Source organism: Branchiostoma lanceolatum, chromosome 18, assembly GCF_035083965.1.
Source record: "Branchiostoma lanceolatum isolate klBraLanc5 chromosome 18, klBraLanc5.hap2, whole genome shotgun sequence".
NCBI classification, from domain to species: domain Eukaryota; kingdom Metazoa; phylum Chordata; class Leptocardii; order Amphioxiformes; family Branchiostomatidae; genus Branchiostoma; species Branchiostoma lanceolatum.
This window is the reverse complement of record NC_089739.1, coordinates 9,692,305-9,718,836: the sequence shown is the minus strand read 5'-3', so window position 1 is coordinate 9,718,836 and position 26,532 is coordinate 9,692,305. Positions and strand designations below refer to the sequence as shown.

The following is a 26,532-nucleotide window of genomic DNA, read 5'->3' as shown; positions in this document are numbered from 1 at the left end:
TATATTAAAGCAGCACTTGATATATATGGACAGCACATTAAAGTTGGTAGCCAAACTACACCAGCTTGACTATTTTAGCATTCCGGCATGTAACTTTTATTGTCCAACTGTAATCTTACATTAGCATGCGCGCGCAGGTTTCTTTGGCTATAAATGCCAAGAGACTACTTATAGCCATGCTCACGTACTGTATCTATGATTTGTAGCACAGAGGTTGGTGTGCTTCGCTCCAGTGCAGTAAGCCCAACTCAGCGTTTAAATCACAATATGCATCATACATACAATTTGTCACCTTGCAAATAAATCGGTAGGTTTGTAACTGGCTTTACACGTATTTGCTTCCAGTTATGTACTATCAATCTATTTCGCAGCAACCCATTCAGTACATACCTCAGATGAATCATTTTTAGTTTAGTCATTTGTCTGGTAGACATTTGCACTGAATCACAACTTGCTGTTACATGAAAAATAAATAGACATAGTTTTACCCTCTTTGATAAATGAGATGTATTAGGAGCATCAGGTGCCTTTTCCTTCTCAATATTGGTATGGAATTGTGTTCTGATATCAAGGTAGCTGAATTACCTTAACTCAGTCAAACTGGCTGGTACTATTACATAAAGCTGCTATTTCTTTCCGTTGCTATACATCAGGCCATGTTGATTTGATTAATGACATATGGGTGACACACGCGCGCGCATCAATTTTCGTATGTTTCCCCGAAACGTTTTCGGCCAAATTGTTAATCTTAAACAGCAGCTGCGAAGTGAGAAAATACATGCTGTAAATGGCAAAAATAATTATTTAGGAAAACGGATACTAATGTCACAGAATGCCAAAGTAAATTCCAAAGTCAAAGAAGAAGTTTAAAAAGAACAAAAATGAAGAATCAATATTTCGTTATATCATACATGTACGATTAATTTTGTTCAACCTTCCTGACCGCGTAGATTTCAGAATGAAGACAACCTTTTAATTTTCGCCGACCTTTTTTTGTCTTCGCACGCTCGCATCAGTTTTTGGGTCCTCAGTGGATGTCATCCATATAATCAAATCAACATGGCCTAACTTAATAATCTGAAGCTTACCCGCAATCCTAAACTCCCTACATCCCCGTTTTCAATACAACTTGATGTCTGTAAGCGACAATATGACGTTCGATTTCTCAGGTAAGAACTGATAGTGAAACTGATAGCTTTAGTAAGGGAGATTAGTTGAAATAGCCTTTAAATCATCTTCGCTCTCTATGACGTGTGAAGAGGGACACCATCAATCAATCTTTATTGTGAAACCAACCTTGCAGGCATGTCTGATGACACATCTGAATTTCATTCGATTTCTTACAATTACAATATTAACTTAAATACATTAAAAAGTTTTCTTTAGACGCACAACGACACACGAATAAAGCGTGTAAGTCCCTCAGAGCTCCCATGATGAACGAGTCTATGTGCCTTTTGGTCTTACTGAGTGGGAGGTTGTATTGAGTTTTCCTGTTCCTCAGACTGTAGTTAGGCTTCTCTCTAGGTGGGAGGAAGACATTGCAGGGGTGGGAGGGGTCTCTTAGTATCCTTTGAATTTCTCTGCGTGATGCATCCCTTCTCCTGGACTCAATACTATCCATACCATCTATGTTCCTAAAGTCGTTAGCGTACGCGTTTTTTCATTCCTCTAAGCTGTATTTCTGATCCCGTCGACATACTCATAAATTGAATTTAGTATCGACTCGTGAGTCAATAAAACTCACCACGCTGGCTGAAGAATATTAGAAATATAATATTAGAAATGTAGCCTAAAATAATTTGGGGAGTTTGGCCACCGTATAGGGTTTGAATTTCCATGGAGAAATGTTACCTGCTATAGGCTCTCCTTCCTAGCCAATTAGTCGCCTTACCTTTGTCAAATTCTACTATCTATTACCCCATGGGAAGGCATAGTGGCGCCATGTGGCGCAAATGTAGAGCGCGTGGTTGTCAAACAATGGCATGGGACCCGGGATCTAATCCCGGGTTGTGCTTGGAGACATGTCCGAACTTGCACCCCGACGTTGTGCCCTTGGGAAAGGCACTTAACACGACTTTCCTCACTTCACTCAGGTGTAAATGAGTACCTAGCCCATCTAGGGTTATACGTTAGGGAAGTCCCTTGGATAGTACGTTAAATGGAGGTCCCGTGTTTGGGGAGAGCCACACCCCGCGCACGTTAAAGAGCCCAGCACACCTTTCGAAAAAAAGAAGGGGCATGCCCCGGTGTGCGATGGTCCAAATCTTACAGTCCGGTCTGGGATGACATCTTTAAAAGGTGATAGTTCACCTGTTATGTCAATCCTTCCACACATGTGGTAAATCGAAATAGATAGATAGTGGAGACTAACATGTATGACGATGCAAGGGGAGGTTGATCACCACATGGATCTATTTTCCATGGTCAAATTATTTTCCCCCAAGGCCAATTATTCACTCTGCTTTTTGCCAAATCCTACTATCGATAACCCCTTTTTTTTTTTAAATAAGGAAGGCCCGGTGGAGGCCAAAAGATATGAAGAAGCATTGGGTTAACATATGTCGGCACATTAAAAGGGGTTCAAAAGTTTTGACGAATCGGAAATCGAACACGTCATAGCCGTGATGCATGACGCGTCATCCTAATGGGAAGTTTGGATAACCCGTATCTGGATTAAGTTGCCCCCAATATCCTCCATCATGAAACTAATTAACCGATCCATTTACCTTTCTTGTGCATCAGTCTTTCACCTTCACCACACTTAACACGCCAATCTGGAGCCCAACATAGTCATTAGTGGATCCAATAGTTATTCAACTATTTTCGGTGAAGATTAAATGTTCAGCAATTGTAGAAATGCGTTTTTCAATGGACCTGAATAGTATTGTTGGCTGCCTGCCTTGACAGAACACAGTGTATCTTATTGAATAATGAAGATAGAATATCCTCAAGGGCACAAGTCTGTTCAAACCAAGCTTAAAGATTTGAAAGTTTGAGACCTTATTTAAAACAAAAAAATCATTGGTTGTCGCCGAGTGCACACCACTTGTCTTCCTGGACCACTAGTCTCTTTTTAACATTACGATTATATAAACAACAAAGGACAACACTTGTTCATCCTATATGGCTGATTGTGTACGTTGAATATTTCATAACGATGTACATATCTGGAATTGTAGTTATCTATGTAATGGAATCTGCTGGGGGATGGGAAAATACATTTAATATATGTTAACAGAGACGTCTCTTAAAACTTCCGTCCAGGTCCAATGTGCAATGTTATGTCGTTTTATGCTGTTTATATCTTAATAGATTATAGGCAAGAGTACTGTTAATCACTACAATTCAGTGACTGCGAGGGTGAAGTTTGAAGTCCCTAGTTGATGAACAAACTCTAGCTGGTTAAGACATAACCTCATTTTAGACTTGGCAAAAATAATCGCAAAGTTTCGTCGTTGTCGGTGCAGTTTATCTAGCCATCTTAGCAAGCAACCATATACCTACAGGGGACACACTTACAGTTACCGTGTGCATAACCAACCTCTCTATCTCCACTGTAATCTACCAGATGGATGCATGATGAGAAAATGCTTCCGTCAAGTCGAGACAAAACTGCTCACGACATGGTCATAATCGTTAGCTAATCTCTCTTCTGGCGCCAGCTAGATGTTTTTGGTCATAATTAGCATTGAGACAGTCATGTTTTTGCCCTAGGAATGGTCATTCGCCGGAAATGTCAGGGAGGTCTTTGGTGAATAATGAGCTCTTTAGTAAACAAGCTCACGAAGACCATTGATGCATTAGCAACCATGTGGACGCGACACTCAGCTAAAATGTTTTTGCTCAGGGAGGTCTTCACGTACTTCTTTGATGAATAATGATCTCTGCTACATTCAGTTAAAATGTTTTGGTCATAATTAGCCTTGAGACAGTCATGCTTCTGCCCCTGGAAATAGTCCTTCTCCTGCCATGTCAGGGAGGTCTTTGATGAATAATGAGCTCTTTAATAAATAAACAAGCTCACGAAGACCATTGATGCATTACCAACCATGTGGACGCGACGTTCAGCTAAAATGTTTTTGGTCAGGGAGGTCTTCACGTACTTCTTTGATGAATAATGAGATCTTTAATAAACAAGCCCACGAAGGCCACTGATGTATTTGCAACCATGTGGACGCTACATTCAGTTAAAATGTTTTGGTCATAATTAGCCTTGAGACAGTCATGCTTTCACCCTGGAAATGGCCCTTCTCCTGCCATGCCAGGGAGGTTATTGTGACCTTCTTTGATAAACAATCCCACGAAGGCCACTGATGTATTTGCAACCAAGTGGAAGCTACATTTAGCTAACAAGTTTTTAGTCATAATTAGCCTTGAGAGATCTTGAGACAGTCATGCTTCTGACCTTGGAGATGGTCCCTCTCCTGCAATGTCAGGGAGGTCTTTGATGAATAATGAGATCTTTAATAAACAAGCTCACGAAGACCATTGATGCATTAGCAACCAGCATTCAGCTAAAATGTTTTTGGTCATAATTAGCCTTAAGACAGTCATGCTTCTGCCCCTGGAAATGGCCCTGCTCCTGCTATGCCAGGGAAGTCATTATGACCTTCTTTGATGAATTATGATCATTTGATAAACAAACTCACAAAGACCATTGATGTATTTGCAACCATGTGGACGCTACATTCAGCTAAAAGTTTTGGGTCATACTTAGCCTTAAGATGGTCATGCTTCTGAGCCTAGAAATTGTCCCTCTCCTGCCATGCCAGAGAGGTCTTTGATGAATAATGAGCTGTTCAATAAACAAGCTCACGAAGGTCATTGATGTATTAGCAACCATGTGGACGCTACATTCAGCTAAAAAGTTTTTGGTCATAATTAGCCTTGAGACAGTCATGCTTCTGCCCCTGGAAATAGCAATGTCAGGGAGGTCTTAACGTCCTTCTTTGATGAATAAAGAGCTCTTTAAGAAACACGCTCATGAAGGCTACTGATGTATTTGCAACCATGAGGATGCTCAATTCTCAAAGGGATGGCTGGCTCAAGCAGGAAGGTTCTATCCTTGGTTAGCTGTGTGCGGACTATTTATGCGGTTGGGAAAGTTCAAACATTAAGGGAGATGCCACTTGTGCGCATTATGACAGTGATCTCTTTTATAAACAAGGCTAAGAAAACTACTGATACATGTAGGTATTCTTAACCATATGCACGCTTTATTCTCAAAGGGATGGTTAGATCAAGAAGGTTCTATCCTTGGTTACCTGTTGTGCGAAATTTATGTGGTTGGGAAAGTTCAAACTTTAAGGGAGATGCCACCTTTGCGCATTATGACAATGATCTCTTGAATAAACAAGGCTACGAAAACTGCTGATATATGTACGTATTCTTTACTCTCCAAGCAGAGCTAGGGTTTCGGCTGGTTTTTGACGTGTTTTTAGGCGTTTTTGTCATGCCTTCTACTTTGTCATCGTTTTTGTTGTGTCGCCAACCCACTTGGGTTAAAAACACGTCAAACACCAGCCGAAACCCTAGCTCTGCTTGGAGAGTTCGTATTCTTAACCATGTGGGCGCTTCATCATCAAAGGGATGGTTAGATCAAAAAGGTTCTTTCCTTTGCTATGTGTGCGAAAAATTCATGAGTTTGAGAACGTTCAAACGGAGATGCCACCTTTTGCGCATTATAATGATGAGCTCTTTAATAAGCAAGCCAAACAAAGACTACCGATATATGTACGTATCCTCAACCATGTGGGCCCTCCATTTTTAAAGGGAGCTCAGGAAGGTTGTATCCTTGGTTAGCTTAAATGGGTCTCCGACATGGTTTCTAGAGGCTGAATAGCAATTCTCTTCATTCACAACCACGATTTTAACACGAATCGACGTTTCGATGACTGTCTGTCATCTTTATCAGGGCATTACTGGCTGGTTTCACTGTGCACTGAAGCTAGGTGTTACTGGTTACTGTTATTAAGCTCATTCAACAACCTGATGAAATTATTCACGGAGGTTTCTAGAGGCATTTTCACCTAAAGTAAGGATCGATGATAGCATGTTTATCTATGCGTAAGGAACAGATTTCCGAAGCTACCAAACCATCACTCAGGCGCTTGGCGGGAAACGTTTTTCTGCCGTGTGCCTCACTTGTGATGACTGAATACCATATACGTCTGCATTTATCACAAGTCACCTCAGGTAGAAGATATAACAAGCGTAGGTGTCAAGACCGGTCAAACACGTGAACTGTTAGACAATGGTCCAATACACGCCCAGAATATATACATATAGAATACAACTCGGCTGGGACCGAGGGTGATGCGGAATACATGTACATCGTGTTGTATTTTTTTAATGTTATATCCACACGAAATTTGAAACACACACACACACACACACATACACATACACACACGCACATACATACACACACACACACACACACGCACATACACACACACACACACACACATACATACATACGCACACACAAACTTCAATGTTTGATGCTCCAGAATTTCAGACAATTTGGTGTCGTCAAACAAATAACTGTAACAACAGCAATTCCAACGTCCAAAGTCGGTATTTGTTATGTCTTGTTATCTGATAATACGTTTCCTTTTGAAGGCAAAATGATTGTATTTGCTGAGCCGGTATGAAATGTTTTCCTTTTAGTATTAAAATTGCTCTGTTTCGGAATGATTCCCAAGTGTGCATTAATCCTGGTGACATTAGCAGGTCCCCGGCGCCTGCCTGGCGCCACCAGCTGACGGATACGGGTCAACAGCGCGTTTAGCTCGTGTGAAAGGATTGCACTGTCACGAGCAGAGACAGCGAGGTCAGCAGGGCGTGACCCTTCCTGGAAATGAGCAAGCATTGCTTTTCCGGGAAAAAAATAGGAAAAGAGCCTGAAAGGATGGTGATGTAAGATAACCGATGAAGCTGTAAAATGAGGAAATGTACCCTATAAACCACTTCCATTAACAGATATCGAAGAGAACACGCATCTCGTAATCGGATTAAAGCAGTTGATGAGCGTCTATATATTCTAGATTCCTTAGATGATAAAAGTAAGTCATGGATAACGACACCTTAAGCTGGTATGCAACACCGAAGGGCGGTTATACAGGCTATACAGATACATGAAATATAGCTAAACAAAATGGATGATAACTGTTCAAAGATTTTCAATCATATTCATATTCTATTGTCGTGCAATAAATTTCTTCTTCAAAGTTCCGTAACCTGGGCATGTCCCAACACGAGAGCTTCCATGGAATACACTTAAGTGTCCCAATGTGTTCTAGAAGTAAGAACGAAATGAAAAATGCTCCTTGTCCGTGCTGTCTATCTCTAAGGATCCGGTCTACGAAGAGATGACACGCACCTCTGCCTCTGTATGGGACCTTTGGCCCCATTTACTACTTGGCTGAACAAGCCAACATGAGCGACTACAAAAGGCCAAAAGGTCTACATTTTGAATACCATTTTGGGGCCATATTGTGTATAGGCGAAGAGGCTTCGAGCTCTTTGGTAGTAATTTTAAGTATCATAGCGATTCTGACCATGGAACGGCTAAGACCTTAAGTTATGGACAATGCTTTTGTTTTGATGTATCGGATTTTATTTGTTTTCTTGAATGTTGTCTTCTTTTGTCTCTTCTCGACTGAATGCAACATGTCTTTTCATGTGTATGCTGGGTTATCTAAGAAAAAAACTTTTTCTGAGTTGCAAGGGGCAACCCAGCTGTCTTTAGATGAAATAAATACGTATGTTCAGCGTAGGATATCGCTGTGAAGATGTTGTTTAGTTTTATAACTTATGGGGGATTTGTACGTCGTTTGAGCTAGAATAGCAAATACATGGTAGTAGTCCACTGTGTTGTATATGCTGCTGCATTGGTCTGAACACTTTGCAGCTGCAATCAGTCTTTCTTCAACACATAGGTACAAACTATTACTATGCAAAAATAGCCAAAACTTTTCCTTTGAAGCAAATTGCAATCTATCTACTGGCTGTTTAACTTCATTCAGTCTCACTGTCGATATCGATGGATACTATGAGCTTCAGGATCAAAGAGGGTGCACTGCAATTCCAATTACGTAAATGTTTTTGTTCTCCTGTAAGGTAAAGTAAAACCCATTACCAAGGTTAGCACTCCTTCTAAACTTAAAAAGCTTCGTACAGGCTAAGACAAATGGAGGCAATCTGTGCAAGACTTTGGAAAGGATTAGGCCCAACATACTTTAAAGGTTAGCGTAATAAATAATGCACAAGCGTGGAGCCTCTACATGCCTCAAAGTCATTGTAGATCTACATGTATACAGATGTGACGTAATGGGGCAAGCTCTGGAGAAGAAGACAGATCGGGCTGGAATCTTAATCTCGATGTTTGTATGCAGGCCGTCGCCTGAAGCTGTAGTGATATTGAACACTGTATTGAACCACATGCATTACTGCACACCACTTTAAATACATGAAAGGTCAGTAGGGGATTAAAGCGAAGGAACATAATCTCATGGATATAATCTCAAAATACTTCTGTAGGACATTTGTAGCATAGATCCATCCATAACCATGTTGTCTATGACTAGATCATAAATCGATGTATTTACTATAGTACGTATATACGTTTTGTATAAAGAAGTAAGAATAGAGTTGGCTTTGGTGCAGATATGTCATTAAAAAGTTGCTACTTTTGGCATTCTATGCTTTATGTACATCTTACACACTGGAGCACGGTAGAACTTTTCAATGGTATGAAGTACCCCATTGTTTCATGTGCCATTGCGTTTCCCTAGCCCTGCAAGAGAAATACATATCAAATTGAAGTAGATGCGGCATATGTCCCCCTTATTCCCAGACGCTAAAGAAACTGCTATTCTTTGAACGGTAAGATCGTTACCCGTGATTTAGACATCTTCATCGGTCTTAAGGGTAAGTTTTATGTGATGGATGTGAAGATTTTATATGCTCTATACTATAGAGACCCACCCAATATACATCACGATGGTCGCGTGCCCCCCTTCCGATTCATTCCACGTTCAAACAGCGTTAAACGACACGTAATAGTTAACTAATAGGACCTTAAACTTGCTTGGTCGTAATTCCCGGTCCTCTAAGGTCTGTGAATCGATTTTATAGGTCTTGTCTGTATCTTACTTTGAAATTGACATTGTCACCGACTTATTACAGTCATTCAATGCCCACAATAAAACACAATGGCCGTATCACTGCAAGAAAGCGAATCCGCTATGGAAGCATTAAGATAAGACATAACTGTGAATAAACACTTGTCCCCAAGTGTTGCCTTATTTCGAAAAGTGCTTGGCCAAATCATCTAAAGTTTGTTGGAATGAATTTTACCTTATTGTTCGAATGTCAGACCCCGTAACTACAAGTGGGTGAATGTGCGGTGGAAACATAAAGATAAGACACGATTGTGAATAAAATGACCCCTAGCGTTGCTTTATTTCGAAAATTGCTCGACTGAATCATCTTAAGTTTGTTGGAATAGGTTTTATTTTATTGTTCGAAAGCCAGACACCGTATATGGACTGCAGTAGGGTGAATGTGCTATAGATACATAAAGATAAAACATAATTGTGAATAAAATGTCCCCTAGCGTTCTTTTATATCGAAAATTGCTTTGCCAAATCATTTCGAATTTGTAAGAATAGATTTTACCTTATTATTGGTAAGTCTCGCATCGATTCGAAAACCATGTACGATGTATTTACAACTCTGAGGGTCAAAGAACTCGTCTTCAGGATTACCAGCGCCTAGACAAGGCTTTCAGAGAGTCCATGATGTATGTGCCATTGGTTGAAAGGAGCGGAAGATGGCGGCTTAAGTCGTAAAGTTTACACGCGTAGAAGGATCGTAAAGTAGCTGGTAAGAAGTTTGGCGCCACCTATCGTACGTAAAGCGTTACGAAGTCAGACTAAGACCGTCTTTACAACTTCCCCCGGGGGAGAAAATGAATGAAAATCCTTTTAAGACCGAGAATCTTCCGGAGTTTAATGGCGTCTCTTCATCTTCCGTAGCACTTGTAAGTTTTCAAAGTCGTAAAACTTTGCCGAAAAGATCACACGGTGAGATACCGAGGGAGTTTCATGTGGTATTTTGCGGTTCGTCCTAATGATATGGCATCTGTACCCTGTAGGCTAGCGTTTACGTTGTCTGCCAATTATCGTAGACTATCTTTGCTATGACGTCTGTATAGTATGTCATCTCGTACGCATATAATTCCCTCCCCCTCCTATATGCGAAGAGGGACAAAGGGTCAAACTTCACATCGCGCCCACACCTAGAAACTTCAAAGCGTGGAGAACTGAGGACATCATTGTAGCAGAAGGGCTGCACAGCAACTAAAAGACAGGTTTAGAGAACAGGCACTGCCGAATTTTGTCAATAACCAATCTTATTTACCACCACAACTTTGATATAAATTAATGGCAATGAACTTTATTCACATTCAAGCCTAAATGGGCTAAATTCATTAAGGTAACTAAAATGAAAGAAGAAAAATTCATGCTGTATTTCATATGCATCTACAAAGTCTATTCCCTCTTCTTAGAATTTATGCAGGCAATTGAAAGAGTTTTTCAACTATAGCATAGTTGTTTTTAGTCGACATCTTATAGGTGAATATTTCATCGTTTGTTATATGTGTATATTTTTGCTTTAGTTGAAGGGTACATTCATTGACAAACTGTCATTTTGAATGTGACTTTTCAAACGCTATGGCTGAACATTGTAAGGTCTTCAGAGACATCCGTGTACCCTTCGTCTTCACAAATCAGATTAAATCCCACTGCACGATGTTTTACCTACTACATGACTAAAAAAGCAATTACTCAAACAACTGGATATGATTTTGGAAACGGTCAGACGTTTCAAGTAGCATCCACTACTTTTCGTCCGTGACTGTGAGCAAGATCAGTTGAACAGCCGGGTTATAACCACGAACTATGAATTGATATGCAAATAAGGAGAAGACAAATTTTTAGATAGTCCAATAGAAAGCAAATTAGACAACTCAAGACAAGGTTGAAGTAAAAGGGGACAATAGCTCCTATTGTTTTAATATAGGAGCTAAAGCTGGTTTGCCCCCAAGGCTATGTCCCAAGTGCCAGACAGTTCCACCCTTAGCCCTCCTATCCTAGACACCAAAACCATCATAGAGAAGGATGGTCGCCTCCAGTTCGAGGTATACAGGAAGCCGACCCATACCGATCAGTATCTGGCTTTTGATTCTCACCACCCTTTGGAACACAAACTGGCAGTTATAAAAACTCTCTTTCATCGGGCAGACAACATCATCACCTCAGACACGGCCAAAACAGACGAACATAGACACCTCCGAGGTGCCCTGGGCAAATGTGGCTAACAAAGATGGACTATCAACAAAGCCCTCAAACCGTCTGACCAGTCCAAGAAAACGCCCAAGTGTACACCGTTGACCAACAGAAACAAGGCCAACATCACTATTCCATATGTACAAGGAGTGTCCGAAAAACTCCGACGGATCTTCCAAAACTTCAACATTGCCACCGACTTCAAACCTCAATCAACTCTCAGACAAAGACTGGTACATCCTAAAGACCGACCCCGCAAAGGCAGCAAGGCCGATGTCATCTACAGACTCAAATGAACCCAACTGCAACAACACTTATATCGGAGAGACCAGCCGATCACTTAATGAAAGGTACAAAGAACATTGCGCTAACCGCTACTCCTCGGCCATTTTCCACCACCTAAAACACAACCAGGGGCACTCGTTCAATCTCGAATCCACTGATATCCTTGACCGCGAACCCCGCTGGTTCGAACGTGGAGTAAGGGAGGCAATATATGAGAGGATATACAATCCAACCCTCAACAGGAAAGGAGGGCTAAGGATGGAACTGTCTGGTACTTGGGACATAGCCTTGGGGGCAAACCAGCTTTAGCTCCTATATTAAAACAATACGTGAGTAATTGCTACGTACGCGTTGCAGTACTGTAGAAAGCCGCTATTGTCCCCTTTTACTTCAACCTTGTCTTGAGTTGTCTAATTTGCTTTCTATTGGACTATCTAAAAATTTGTCTTCTCCTTATTTGCATATCAATTCATAGTTCGTGTTTATAAACCTGCTGTTCAACTGATCTTGCTCACAGTCACTGACGAAAAGTAGTGGATGCTACTTGAAACGTCTGACCGTTTCCAAAATCATATCCAGTTGTTTGAGTAATTGGTTTTTTGGCGTATCTTATTACCTGGATGTCTAATCTTCATCGACGTACATGACTAAAGGCCGCCCCTTTCAAGTATCTTGGGGTGGAATTATTGTGTGTACCATCGGAAATGGTGTACACATGAATCCCCCCTATTGGGCTGCACTAGGTAATAGCGTTTTTCCCCAAGCAACTTACAAGTACTGTAATGCAATATGTACCCACTTTATTGGCAGCGCCCAGCCGAGCCGCACGGCGTAGCTAGTCCCTTGAAGCCGATTTGGTTGAAGGCAAATACTAGACTGGCGCGGTTAAAACGTGCCAACGAAATAATTTCTCTCACCATTTGTGAGATGATTTGAAACAACGCGTACGTAGCAATTACTCACGTATTATTACAATTTCAACATAATTTTGTTGTATACGTGCCCAGTGTAATGATAAAATGATTGATGTGCACTCCATTGCCTGTAAAGGTGAGGAAGAAGAAATGTTATTTTCTTCTTTTAATCAAATTCAAGTCGAGCTTGGTGTTGCCATCATTTAACAATGAAGGGCGGCTCATACAATCTTATACACGTACATGTAGGCAGGCTTATACATCTTTATTACTAAAGGCAGATTCATATGATAAATGTCACCTCGCTGCACTTAAAAGCAATATAGATCGTTTGTTCTTAGTAGTGTAAATAATAGCATTGCGAGAGGGATGATTGTTGCCTGGTAGGTTTTAATAAGCAGGACACGGAAAGCAATATAGGGGGTGTGGGCAAGGTACTCAATTCCGCGCTGTTCAAAGCCTTGCACGTGGGAGCTGTTGGGGAATAGGCGTTGAAACGTGAATGCTTCGCCTAACTTACAATTGGCCCTTTGAGGCACCTGTTTCAAGAGCGTTAGAATACAAAAAACGGAGACGGCAGAAAAGAATTATTAGGTTTCTACAAACATCGCATGCCTAGTAACATACCACATTATTTGCATACGTATATATATCATTCTGATGGGCGGTTTGACTATTTTGGTCTTTAAAACCTCGGTACGACTATAGTTTAATTTGAACAAGGTTTGTTACCAGTACCTAGAATTGCAACCTTTCGACTGTTGTGCAGTTTTGATTTATCAAGATGTTTAAAAAGGCAGGGCTACTTTCCGAAGGCTACCATGAAGGGCTAACCCTGGTAACTGAAAAAAAATGTTAAATGAACAAAGTGTTCAACATAGTTTATTTGGAGTTATACAAGTTATACAAATTATGCAAAGTAGGGAGTTATTTTAGATTAGGATATGGTCTGGGTTACTTGGCTAACAAGCGTGATATATGTGATAAAAAGCTACGTTACAAGGTCGTTTGAAAGCTATTTGGCATGATCACTATGTGTATACGTTATATTAAGGCAGGTCGTCCATTATTGCAGTAAGATTGGTTTCGTTCCTTAAGGGTCACCTATGACTAACCATGTCTGATACGATACGCCAATGTTGGGCTTCTGATTACTTATGATGACCCCTCCAATTATAACACTGCTTAAGTGCCGTCTTTGATTGTAATGGACCGGCGCCGGCATCACCCCGGAGATTATGATTAGACGTGTCGAAGCAATAGCGTCATTTAGCTAACGACCATCAGGCTTACTCTTTTGACATGGTTCATTATGCTGCAGTGTAATGACTGATTGCGTACTTTCGTAAATCTTAGCCTGTTCATGAAGCATATAGACGAATAACTTGCCTAGTTTGCTTCAGTTGTGGCGTCTTCGTGGCCCAATGGCAGGGTATTTGACCCAGAACCCAGAGGTCCTGGGTTCAAATCCGGGATCCCCTGATTTGTCCCGTTGACGTTGTGCCCTTGGGAAAGACACTTTTTCACGAATTCCCTTACTTCACTAAGGTGGAAACGAGTACCTAGCTTCGGTTCGGGCCGTCCCTCGGATATGACGTTACATGGAGGTTCCGTGTATGAGGAGAGCCACACCTCGAGCACTTTAAAGGACTCACCACACTTATCGAAAAGAGTATGGGCCCTTCTCGGTGTGAGTGGATCAAACCTTACAGTCTGGTCCGGGATGATATCTTGAAAAGGTGATAGTCACCTGTTATGTCAATTCTTCCAAAAACGTGGTGAACCTGAATGAATAACTAAGTTGTCTCAGAGGTGTGCTATGAATTTTGGTCATTCGTCAAAGCGTGAACGTGTTAAAGTTGAAGCCTGTCCCCACCAGGAGGAATAACAGGGCAACTGGGGTGCTGGAACACTAGTTTTCAGGACCCAACAGGTTAAGCAAAGGATGTATAGCATGAAGATATCTCGAAATCTTGAACATTGCACTACGCTCAGCGGTAGCTTTTTTACATGCCATTATCGTACTATTGACCCTTGACCCAATCGTATGATGACCTAGGACCGTTGTAACCGAGGCTTATGAGGCGTTTTGTAGACGCGAAGAAGTGAAATAACCTTTTGTCAGTTTATCGATCTTTAGTGCTATTTTTTTACATCATCAGCAATACAATCATAATTGACTTATCGTTTTGATGGATTCTGAAGGCATATAAATTTACACGTAACGTCCCAAGTCCCAACGGTTCAATATTTCCACAAGCTGTTTGCGGCAAATTTCATTTGAGCATGGTAATCCAAACATACTAATGGTAGTTTCTATCACCATAAAGAAAGACAAATGAAGCGTTTTATAATCTTCAAAGAATCTCTGTAAGAATTGCAATTATCCTGTTCTCCTTGCACAGAATGTGACTCCACAGGATGAAGAATGATTACACAAAGCTCTAAGCAGGCAGCAACTGCTTTTTCATACTAACGACTTTGCCTGTGTCAAATTCCAATCACCCATATCCACCTGCCGGGCTTGTTTGTCACAATGAACAATGTAGAGGACCTTTCATTTTTCGTTAGTCTTGTAATTGTGGTATTGTCAATTGTAAGGCTTTATGAGAGGCTTCTTCTCCTTCGTTTTTTTTCTATTGTCCTATGTATTGCCGTCTTGGCTTTTTCAGTTTAGTTTGTGTATTATTTATTTATTTATTGCTTTATTGTTTGATAAAAAGTATGCAGATACGACTCAATGTCGAAAGAGGGAAATTGCCGGCAACACATTAACACGCTTTTATTATCTATAAAGAAAAGGCACAAATGCTTTATTTAATGAAATTCCACTGGTGCAATAGAACCTTATACAAGTCAGTTATGCAGATCATGCAAAGGTAATCAATATTCTGGAAACATTTTGTACAAATCATTTCGAGAAGCACTTCTGCCAATCAATGGTAGCGGAAAAGTGCACCCAGATGCAATATGAGATTTAGATAATATTCTTCGCGGTGTCGATTCTTAGATTTAGCTGGATCGCCACTATGGGACGGCCTGTACTTCACATTCAAATCAGATTTCATAATCTATTATTTGAGTATTGCAAAGTGCTTCAGGCAAATTGCAGAAGAATAAGGCCTTTAAAAAAAGCCCCAAAGGCTACGTAGGTGTGAATAAATCGCCAGTCTAAGCAAAGCAAAGCAAAGCATTTTTCATCGTTCATGCCTTCGGTCTGACGAACAGACATGTTCGGAATTTTTTAAAAGAATTCTTTAACATTTATTAGAACTTGGATGATGTAATCTTTATCTTTGTTATATAATACCTGACTCTTCCCTCATGACCTCAATAAAATGTCGCCCGCAGGCCGATTTGAGCTTTATTAATAAACAAAGGTTCAAACAAACAAGGTTGATAACGATACAGTAAGTTGATGTACCCTTGTATAACAGTGAAAGGTATGAATACTAAGTACTAGCATGTCTTTTCACTTGAGTTTGAATTGAAGATGTACGTTGTGACATAAAGACAGAACTTTATTGCACGACAGTTGTACACGATACAATGTATGGCAACAACTATTTAACATTATGCATAGTACAAAATAGAATAAAACTTAACATCCTAATTACTAACACTTTAAGGGCTAGCATAAGTTTAACATAACCCCAGGTTATCCCGAACAGTTCTAAACAGCTCCAATCAATACCCGGCCTTATTCTCCGTGCATCGTACTGCTTGAGGCCGTGAGGCTGTACGAGAAATATCCGTGTTAACGAATATCATGGCTGTGGGGCACGGAGTGAAATGTTAGGGTGCGTTATTGGGTTACTGGCGGGGACGTTTTCCAAATGGACCGCAAAGCCAGAGCACAGGCCATCATCGATTTTCGGTCAGGTTCTGCAAAACATGACTCATGGCATCACGGTTTATGCATGGCCTTGACTTCCACCTCAAGAGTACAGTTACAATGCGGTCCTTTGGTTGTAGGCATATGCGATTGAATCTAAAGATAGATTGATATATGAGCTACAAGTCGCATTTCTTTTCTTGCTGTGTATTGACGGGAGTTAGAATCTTCTTGTACCACAAGGAGTCATGATGATGAATACGTTATGGAAAATCGCCAAAAATAGTTACTCAAGCAACTGGATAAAATTTTGAAACAGTCAGACGTTTCAGACAGCATCTACTGTCTTTCGTCAGTGACTGTGTCTGACCTTCATCAACGATATGGAAAATCTTTCATAATGTTTCAATTCTTTCTTGATTGGTCATTTTGCTTTTCTTTCTTTCTTTCTTTTTTCTTGTTTCTTCTCCTGTTGTTTTATTTGTTTGTTCCATTTTATTCTTTCTCTTGTGCCTTTTTTTTCTTTTCTTTCATTGTTTATACTTGTTCTTTCTCTTCCTTCTCCTTTTATATCATAGTTCTTTACCGTCTCGTTTTCTGCTTTCTCTTATACCTTTTTTCTATGAGTTATGGCTTTCTTCTCTTTGTAAATATCCTTTTATCTCCTCCATTTGTTACAAACATTCAGTGCGAATAATCTATTTCTTTGTGCTTCCAAGCCTCGCAAGAATGTATGGTTCCCGTGCTCCTTTATTGAGCAACGCGATGATACATTCCTCCCATTTGGTATTTGGCGACAGTAAATCTGTCTAAAACACACCTTACCACGTGTGATATATGTACCCGGCACCTTCATGCCACGTCGAAACACGAAACAAATTTGTCAGCTCGCTGCTTTAGATTTAACTCCACCCAGGAGGTATAAAATACACGTTGTTAAGCTGAGACTTTTGATTACACGCAGCTCGTAGAGGATGGCTGACTAAAGGACTGAAAGGGAAGACGGATTACCCTCTACTTTCAGTAATTCGAGGGATTTCACTCACTTGGTTTGAGTGCTTTGAGTGAATAATTGAGAAAGCGGGATGTTTTTGACGCATTTTTGCAAACCTTAAAGGGATTAAGACCCTCTCAGCAACAGGATTATGCTTTAATCCGAGCTAATCCCTTGCTTAGGTGATTAACCGAGAGTTAACTGTGCAAAATCAATAACAGAAAGCCACGATCCCTGAACAGCTTCATCAGGTTGCAATTGGTAAGTCACTGAAAAAAATACTCTTTTTATACAACCAAGAGATTTATTCCACCGACGTTTCGATGACCATTTGTCACCTTCTTCATTGCAATTCTGACTGGTTCACATAGTAATGCAGCATAGGTGTCGCAGCCTATAATGAGATGTATTCCCAAACGCAAAATAGTGATGTTGAAGACAAATTTACCCACTTCTTTTATAGTTTGTAGGTTCTTTGACATACCATCACGAAGAGAGGGTGGTTGGATTTCATAAGACACGCTTCATATATTATCAGTCAGAATGTGCACTAAAATTGCACAGCCTCTTGTCGAATATCAAGCAATAAAATGATATTCAATCTCCTTCCTTGAAACAATAAGAGATGTAATAGTTGAATTCAAAACAATAATATTTGCCCATTACCGAAAACATAACCTTCTTGGCGATAGTTTAGATGGTGAGCATCTGTTGCGCAGTGGCTTCTGTAGAAATTTGATTCCAATCACGGTCAAAAATCATTGCAGCGTGGGGCTCAACTAACCGTAAAGCAAAACACAATATGGACGGTCCCCCTAAGAAAAGCACAATCCACAGATGAGGAATTTTATTCCCATTTCAGTGCCTTAAAGTCTCTACTGGATCTATGGCCTTGAGGTAGGCGTAATTGCCCGTACGATGAAGTCCATGCTCCTCGATATCCATCACTCTTAAAAATCCATTCTTTATAAAGCTCTGCAGCAGAGGGCTTACGGTAGACTGCCCACACTAATCGTTTTCTTGGAACCCCTTCGTGCATGATATTCTTGGGATGGTTTTCCTTTTTAGTTCTCTTTCAAGTGAACGTTGGTAATTCCTATCAACTTTTGGAATGATTTTGGAGTACAATAAACATATATATATATATTCATGTATGATAATTTCATTAGATTATAATCGTAAGGTGGCAACCTGAAGCCATTGTAAGATTCGTATTAATCGTTGTTGGCACAAAGAAAATCTATATCCACTGTGTCAATAATTGTCTATTGGTGCTCAATACGTGGCAAATATATCAAACATAGCCTCATGCAGTTGCTATCTTTAAACATTACAATGAAATGCGGTATCAAAGTTCAAACTATCAAAAGTAAATCATCCTTCTCCTTGTAGTGGAGAAGAAAAGCATAGTTTCTGCATCGTTTTCGTTAAACTAATAGTGCATGTATACAAATCGTTAATCATAACAGTTCTTACATATGAGTTTTACATAGTACCTATTTTCCTAGTCCCATACCTCCCGGTCGTTGGGATAAGATTTAGAACACGTTAAAGGCAAACAGCATTGCCATGACAATTTGAAATGCTTTCCTCCATAATGTCTGCATGTATGTTCTTTTCATGCGCCGTAACAATACGTCTTACAATATTGGTTCATTGCAGCAAATTAAACAAACGATTTCTTTTCATGAAATATCTAAAAAGCATTGCATAACAACTTGAAAACTTGCATAACATATATCGTAGAGTACCAGAAAGGAACATTTCTGGCCTTGGTTCAGCCATCTACGCTCAATAATGCATAAGATATGAGAGACACGGTATTGATTGTTCTTGTACATTTCTACGCCGGGAGTCGCCGAGAGACATGCAATTCATCACCGCAATGCAATAACCGACGGCCATAAAGACTACTCCCTCAAGGGTTGTGGTTTTTCTGGTTATCTGCTATGCAATTCATGAAAACAACAACTTTGGAATGCTTCAATAGCTACTCTTGATTAGATACTCATTACTCAAGACTTCCCGTATTTTCGAAGAATATAGGTACTTATTTTCGGAATTGCAAATACAGGACTGGTATTTTCGAAGAATAGGTACTTATTTTCGGAATTGCAAATACAGGGCTGGTATTTCCTATTGTTGTATGGAGGTGGGTAGCAAGTGCCGACGACTTTTGACTAAATACTCATTACTGAAAGCTCAGAAAATACCACACCTAGCCAGTGTATTTTTGGGAAAGCAAGAACTAGTAAATCAATCATTCCTTAACATTCTATGGAGGAAGGTGGATTTGTGGTAATGGAGGTTTTTTTAGAGATATAAAGTGTATTTTAGCCTGGGGTTCTTTTCTAATGGGATGATGACAAAGCACATTGTTCACAGTGCGCTTTGTGTTGACAGTCCCTCAGCATGCCTGAAGCTAGCAGATAATTTTACCCCATGGCATACCGTGAAATCCCTTCCTTAGATAAAGGGGCTCTAGACAAATTTACATACCTAATAGGTTGTCGCGACAAGATTTATGTGTATCCAAAGCTCCTGGGATTTCGCTCACCCAGTTATGTTTATTTATTGATGAGAGAAATCGTCCTTATCACGTCTTTGCCTGCCATATATCTTTAATGATATTCAACTTGCCTATATATGGCCACAGGGTTTCGAGAAATCGTTAAACAAATGAGATATTTGAATTGGTTAGCTATACTGGAATTTTGCTTTGTAGATTATAAGATTGAATGGGACTTTGGGGTTCCTTTTTTATTGGTTTGGCTGTTCAGGACACACATCCAGGGCTGCCCAACTAGCCTGTTGCTTTTACAAAGGGCTAACCCTGCTGACAAAGACAAGACATCACAATGGAATTAGACGTGAACAGCATATCAATCTACGATATATTCCAAGTATAAACACAAGTATTGTATATAGATGGTCTAAGATAGTGTCTATAATCAAGGAATCTACATCGATCAGGAGGTTAGGAAATTGGGGTTCAACGTGAAGAATTGAAATGTAAAGTCGCAAAGTAGCCTAGACGTACGCAAGATGATGTTTACAAGAGTTCGTGTAATTACTGTAGATTTCATTCGATGTAGTAATGAGATAATTATAATTGTTGTAAAATAGACCTAAATTGCAACTTATATTCTCTGTACATGGCCATACATCTTAACAGATACAGTTGTTGTGCAATAAAGGATTCATTTATTCATGAACAACACACGCGCACAATATGCAAATATCACTTCCAATGTACATTTAAAGGTTGACTAGTAAACAATGGCGGTGAGCAGAATTCAGGTCAGAGGGAACCCTCACATGACGTGTGTTCAGTGAAACCCGAGTTGATGTTGTCACACGTTGTTTGTTTACAGAGGCGTTTAACTAGATCATAGCATTCCAAAAGCGTAGAGCGGATCTGACAACCTGTAACTCTAAGAAGGACCACGAATCTGGCAATTTGTAGAAATCAATTTCTAGAAACCACGTTTTAACGGCGGAGCTTTTTGCCAAACACTAGAGTTTAGTCCTTTCCGGTCGTACCAGTCATTACTATGTGAGCCTTATGTGATTTGCGACCTGCCTTGTCTGGCAGCTTGTTATGATAAACAGCAAAAATACATGCACTTGATGTGATCTCTACTTGAAAATCAGGTAACTTGCTTCCTGTTGTAGATACAGAAACCATGCATGGCCAGTAAAGACCATCCCAACGTATCATGATGATTATATACACAATATTCTCTGCAGCTGTCTTTGTATTCAACCTAAGAATCGGTATGGCAATGTAAAGAATTGCATATAACCAAAACGTTATATTTTATACACTGCCTTTGTGTCTATCAGACTCCATCTACACGCTTTTGAGTTAGATCCTGTGGTTTGTTGGTAAACTTTAACCAATGCAGGTAAATAGTCGTAAACATTTCCGTTCTTCTAAGCGTTCTTTCTAACCCGTGCATGATACCGTGACGTGATTGGTAGCTCGAATCACAACAGTAAATAAACTGATTTAAAAGCTTCGGTCGACAAAATCAACAGGTTGGTTGGTGGTTCTTCAATAAGGAACCATGCTTGGCGATGTTTGACAATAAACAACTTTCGTTAAAGAATCCCTGGTATTTTCTAAGGACTGTCAACATCTTACGTCATGCATTTCCAGGTCCACAGTGTTATATTGATTCTACCATATGTTGCAACCTCAAGCTTGTATTTGTGTCTAGAGGACAGTTATATTTACGTGCATTGACTTCTTTGTTAACAACAAGACAATGTTATTATGTGAAGCTTTCTTTTAATTGTTGCTATGGCAAATTACGTATTTCCCGCACACGTCTTCAAAAGGTTTCCATTGAGATACCGTTCCTCAGTACATAGAACTTTAACGTATCGACTCTTCCCTATGTCTTTGTCAAATTATCCACTTCCCAAGCCGCTAGGAATACAAAAGATGTACTGACACTTGAAGGTCTACCCCTTAAGGAACCTTAAGTGGTTACAACACCTTAAGAGTATAGAACCTCTTCAGGTTCACGACCTACACAGAGTAATGAGGCTCCCTTGACGCTCATATATCCAGAGGCACATTATGTTATACCATGCTCTGTAGGTCTCCTCTGCACGTTCCACCTTAGCATGGAAGCCAACGGTTTGATTATTACGAATTCAAAATGTGTTCGCTGACAACTGTAATCACAGTGACTGTAAATTACGGTGGAAAGTTGCATACTGATTAGATATTAATCAACGCCACCTGCCAACTGTTCTGCGAGTGCTTGACGGTTTTATGGCCTGCATGTTCCATAGATAGCGTCATTGCTAGAAGGTTATATATGCATAATGTGGACTACAAGGAGGCAACATTGTTCCAGTGCAAACGACACATTATCAAAAGAAAATGAAAACCACATTTGATATGGTTTGAATGCTATGACATTTTGCTTATGTGGTTCTGTCTGCTTTTGGAGGAGGAAAATAAGTAGCACGTCAACATCTGCTAACGCGGAAGGATATATGCATAGCGTAGACAGCATGTGGGCACCATTGTCCCAGTGGTAGCCACACCATTAAAAGCAACTGAAAACCGCATTTGATGTGGTTTGAATGCTATAAGGTTTTGCTGACGTGGTCCATTGAGTACAATTTTACAATAGGAAAATAAGTAGTACGTCAATGTGTGGCTCGTAGGGGAATATATGCATAATGTAGACTATTAAACATGTAGGCAATGTTGTCCCAGTGGTAGCGACACACCATTAAAGGCAAATAAAAACCACCTTTGATAGGGTTGGAACGAAACAAAGGTACGCCTGCGTGGTTTTGGGACCGTTAAGTAAGATTGTATAGAAGCACGTCAATGTGTGGTACGTAGACAGTGTTGTCCCAGTGGTAGCGACACACCATTAAAGGCAAAGAAAAACCACAGTTGATAAGGTTTGAATGCTCTAACTCGTTTTGTGACCATTGGGTTGTGGAGGAGGAAAATGAGTAGCACGTCAATGTGTGGTACGTAAAGGAGGTTTATGCATTTCTAAATGACCCGAATAACAAGCCCATTCGTGCCCAGCCTAGCGGGCTGAGAACGATACCGGGTAAATATCCGCCGGTAAGAAACACAAGCTGATGCGGTCCACGCACTGCCATGCGCTCGGGCGTGCTTCCAGTCTTTGGGACCAGATGAGAAATGTACAAAATACGTTCATAACAGAAGATCCACTACTTTTCGATGGATCCAAACATTGTTTATATTACACCAGACGAGGTCACATTGTTGCTATAGCATTACGTGTACTCTAGGCTTTTTAAAAATTGAAGGCAGCGAAATACATTAGAATACACAATCCCAACTCCGATACGGTATCGGGTATCTTCAGCATCCATCGTCTTTCATTCCCTCAGAAGGCGTAACGGCCTCCTTGTGTGCCCAATACAGCTGATCCACACGATATACCGCCCAAAACACCCAGCCCTATGCATTCGCACTCTACCGCCATAAGGCTATATGTACTTTCCACTAAGACCACCCTGTTTAGAAAGACAATGCTGCAAATACTTTACAGCCAACACCTGTTCCTCTAACAGGTTATTGCTAATAGCTAATTTTAAAGACGACGGGAGCCTGTAGAATAGACTTACCTCCATACGGCTACACTTCCGCATCTGTTCCCCCTCCCTCGCTGCTGGTTCTAATGTACCACGGGGCATCTTGCCAACAAGCCTAGTCCATCGACTCGAAATGAGCACACCAAAACGTTCAGAACGAAATTTAAACCCCGAGCGGCGATCGGGGTACCGTGCATCTGATGATGCTATTTGTCTTCATACCCTCAAGGCAAGCCGGGCTGCCACCCAACCTATGGGAAAGCAGGCTTTGAGTAGTACATGGATGAAGCGGTGACGTCACCCTAACTAGGGAACGTCCCATTGGCCAGGACGAAGGGGTGATGAAAGACCTTCGGGAGCAACACTCGAACCCTTTGATCGTTTATCCCGGTTGATCCTTGATGGTGATTAAAGAGTTACGCTCTAAATAAGGCTATACGGATCAATGGAAGGTCATATAGAAGCAGGTGTTATAACATATAGTATAATATGCTGCCTGTTAACTACACCGCTGGTGTAAATTAGTAGTATGATTGGAACGGAATGAATACTGCTCTTTTGGAGGTTCATCACTAGCACACTGTTTTTAGCATATTTTGCTTCTCCTATCCTCGTGTCCAGTGGTACATAGGACCTATATGCTCTTTGTAATGGCTTTCGGCTAGTTGGGTATCCCAGGCTGTACTTTTTTTTACAGCCAGGCAAATAGATAGATAAATCAAATCGAATCAAATCAAATGCTCTTTGAAGATTCTTGCAAACTTTGAAAGTTTATGAGGAGATATCTTTAGTCCTACATCCCACTTTGCAATGTCTGAATGTGTTTCTTTAGCCAGATACTATCCGTACTCTTTAGAAACCATTTCGAATCGCTGAATTGTTTCCAGTCCAGGTAGTTTGAGTCGTTATACTGATGGAAAAGATGTAGGCATGAAATCTAGTTGATACACGAAATGTCTCAAAGACATTGCTGACGCACAGATGAGACTGACGAGACTTTCGTACTTATCCAAAGTATCATTATCTCCTCATGCTTGCTACTCTAATGTCTAGTTTGCAACTTTATTTGATACAGATAAGGAGAAGCTCACTTTCCCCAAAGTAGCACCCATTCATTTTGAGGAAAGTCATTTTCTTTTGGCGCAACAGGCGGTATGCTTCACCAGAAACTGGTCTGCCGGTAATGACGCGTTTCACTCTCCCCTAGGCTCCTGTCATTACCACGCCCCCTGATGTGAGGTCAGCGGCCATAAATATAATGGCAGCTTTCTGAGTTGAGTCATATCTAGCAAAGGAAAGCAATGTTATATCATTCTAGCTGTATAAAACTACTAATAGGTTACGTTGATGAAGGTTAGACATTCAGGTACAGGTAATAAGATACGCCAAAAATAGTTACTCAAGCAGTTGGATAAAACCGACAAAGGATAGCGGATGCTGTCTGAAACGTCTGTTTCAAAATTTTATCCAGTTGCTTGAATTGATTAACTATTTTGGCGTACTAATAGGGTATTTTGACTTATTTTAACTTGAACATTGACTTTAAATGCTTTTTTATTTGATTTATTTTGAAAAGTAACTTTACCATCACGTTTTGCGCAATTTAAGTCATAGTCTTTCAGTCTGACTCAGAGAGGTTATTTTGACAAGTTTTCACTGCAATGGTCCGTCCATATCTCCCATACCTCATTACCTTACCCACGGCAGTCCGAAATTGATGTGGGGCCAGCAACCAACCATAACTGTAATGGTAGCCTGGCGGGTTTGTAACATGTAACAAAGCAATGTGATGTTATTGCAGATGTATGCCACATGGGCATTTTGAACAGATCATAACGGCAATGATGCATCCCATAGGTTATTCTCATTACCCTGTGGTCAACTTTCGATGTAAGGTCACCAGCAATAATTGTAATGGAAGTTTTGTGAGTTGGTCATATGCAGCAAAGCCATGTATTAGTACCGTAGACCTATATAACACTAGGACATCTTGGGAAACTGTACATGTGACGACAACGATGCGTCCAAAACTGCAAAAGGCTTTTTTATTACAAAATTTCCTAGCTGCTGCCCAACATTGATGTGACCTTAGCAACATAAACGCAGTGGTAGCTCTTTGAGTTTGGCATATGTAGCAAAGGCCAAAGCAATGTATACTAATTGTCATACTAGGATATACTAGCAAAGAAATGTATTGGTATCGTAAATGTATATAACACTGGGACATCTTGGGAAACTATGACGACAACGATGCGTCCAAAACTGCAATAGGCTTCTTTTATTACAAAATTTCCTAGCTGCTTCCCAAAATTGATGTGACGTTAGCAACATAAACGTAATGGCAGCCCTTTGAGTTTGCCATATGCAGCAAAGGCCAAAGCAATGTATACTTATTGTCATACTAGGATATACTAGCAAAGAAATGTATTGGTATCGTAAATGTATATAACACTAGGACATCTTAGGAAACCGTGACGACAACGATGCGTCCAAAACTGCAATAGGCTTTTTTTTTATTACAAAATTTCCTAGCTACTGCCCAACATTGATGTGAAGTCAGCAACATAAACGTAATGTTAGTCCTTTGAGTTTGGCATATGCAGCAAATGCCAAAGCAATGTATCGTTATTGCAGATGTATGTAATTATATGATACTTTGACAGATGCTAACGGTAATGAAGCGTTCAAAACTTCCATAGGCTATCTCATTTCTACACCTCTTGCAGTGCAACATCGGTGTGAGGTCGGTAACCATAACTCAAATGGCAGCCTTCTGAGTTTGTAAAATGTAGAATTAGAAAAGCAATGTCATGTAATTCTAGATTTATACCACAAATTCCAGCGGCAATAAAGCGATCAAAACATCCACAGGTTATCTCATTTCTACACCCCCTGTAGTTCAGTACCCATAACTATAATGACATCCTGATGAGTTTGTCCTATGTGGCAACGAAATGTAATGTTGTATATGAACATGTATAAAAAAAGTATATTTTGACAAATTCTAATTGCACTGATGCATCCAAAACCCCCATATGCGAT

The 26,532-nt window shown here is 40.3% G+C and overlaps 1 protein-coding gene across 2 annotated transcripts in view; it reads right to left on the bottom strand.

The window, feature by feature from the left end:
- LOC136424330 (UPF0500 protein C1orf216 homolog) overlaps positions 1-26,532 on the bottom strand; it is a 37,004-nt gene that overhangs the window by 5,651 nt on the left and 4,821 nt on the right. The window contains exon 1 of one of the 2 annotated variants that reach the window (XM_066412888.1): positions 23,524-23,753. The exons of the other annotated variant lie outside the window; for it this stretch is intronic. The gene's annotated coding sequence lies outside the window, so the exon portion shown is untranslated. Of the gene's footprint in view, positions 1-23,523; positions 23,754-26,532 lie in introns of those variants that run through there. 2 annotated transcript variants of the gene reach the window in all.